This window comes from Octodon degus, unplaced genomic scaffold (assembly GCF_000260255.1).
Source record: "Octodon degus isolate 3935 unplaced genomic scaffold, OctDeg1.0 scaffold00022, whole genome shotgun sequence".
Classification (NCBI taxonomy): Eukaryota; Metazoa; Chordata; class Mammalia; order Rodentia; family Octodontidae; genus Octodon; species Octodon degus.
In genome coordinates this window covers 8,456,651-8,458,312 of record NW_004524598.1, presented here as the reverse complement: position 1 = coordinate 8,458,312, position 1,662 = coordinate 8,456,651, and positions in this window count along the sequence as shown.

Below are 1,662 nucleotides of genomic sequence, written 5' to 3'. Positions count from 1 at the left end.
TCCCCAGTCTCTACATCTTCTAATCTATTCCATTGATCCTCAGGTCTATTTTGTTGCCAATACCATGCTGATTTTATCATAGTAGCTTTGTAGTATAATTTTAAGTCAGGAATTGTAATGCTTCCTGCTTTGTCTTTGTTGGCCAGGATTTCCTTTGCTATTCTAGGTCTTTTTGGTTCCAATAAATTTTAGGAATGATTTCTCTAGGTCTGGGAGGTATGTTGGTGGTAGATTGATAGGGATTGCATTAAATCTGTACAACAATTTGGGGAGTATGGCCATCTTCATGATGTTGGTTCTTTCTATCCAGGAGCAGGGAATATCTTTCCATTTTCTGAAATCCTCTAAGATCTCTTTTTTAAGAGTACTTTAATTTTCCATGAAAAGACCTTTGATTTCTTTAGTTAGATGAATTCCAAAGTATTTCATTTTTCATGGTGCTATTGTAGAAGGTAATGATTCTCTAATTTCCCTCTCAGTGTGTTTGTTATCCGTGTAGAGGAATGCTATTGACTTTTGGGTATTGACTTTGTATCCTGCTGTGCTACTGAATTTGTGTATCAATTCTAGTAGCTTTTTGGTGGAGTTTTTTGGGTCTTCCAAGTAAAGCATCATGTCATCTGCAAATAATAATAGTTTCACTTCTTCTTTACCTATTCTTATTCCTTTTATTTCTCCATCTTGTCTAATGGCTCTAGCTAATGATTCCAGAACTATATTGAATAGGAGGGGTGATAAAGGACATCCTTGTCTTGTACCAGATTTGAGAGTAAAAGATTTCAGGTTTTCCCCATTGAGAATTATATTAGTCATTGGGTTGTCATAGATGGCTTTTATCAGATTGAAGTAGAGGCCTTCTATTCCAATTTTTTGTAGGACTTTCAACATGAATGAGTGTTGGACTTTGTCAAAAGCCTTTTCTGCATTAATGGAGATGATCATGTGGTTTTTAGATTTTGCTCTATTGATATAGTGTATTATATTTATAGATTTTTGAGTATTAAACCATCCTTGCATGCCTGGTAGGGATGAATCCTACCTGGTCATGGTGTATGATCTTCTTGATGATTTGCTGCATTCTATTTGCTAGGATTTTATTGAGGATTTTTGCATGTATGTTCATGTGGGAGATTGGCCTGTAGTTCTCTTTCTTAGTTGCATCTTTCCCTGGTTTTGGTATCAGTATAATACTTGCCTACAGGAATGATTTTGGGAGAACTCTTTCCTTTTCAATTTCATTGAAGAGTTTGAGGAGTGTAGGGATTATATCTTCCGTGAATTTCTTGTAGAATTCAGCGGTGAATCCATCAGGACCTGAACTTTTCTTTGTCAGCAGGCTCTTTATTACATTTCATATTTCATTGACTATTATTGGGTTATTGAGAGTTGTTATATCTTCTTGACTCAGTTTTGGTAATTTGTACCTTGCTAGGAATCTGTCCATTTCGTCTGTGTCTTCTATGCTGTGAGCGTAAAGATTCTCAAAGTAGCTATTGATAATCTTCTGAAGAAAGAAAAAAAAAAGATAATCTTCTGAATTTCCACTGGGTCTGTTGTGGTTACATCCTTTTCATTCCTTATTGCTCATATTTGATTTTTTTCTTTCCTCTTTTTGATGAGGTTAGCTAGGGGCTTATCAATTTTATTTAATCTTTCAAAGAA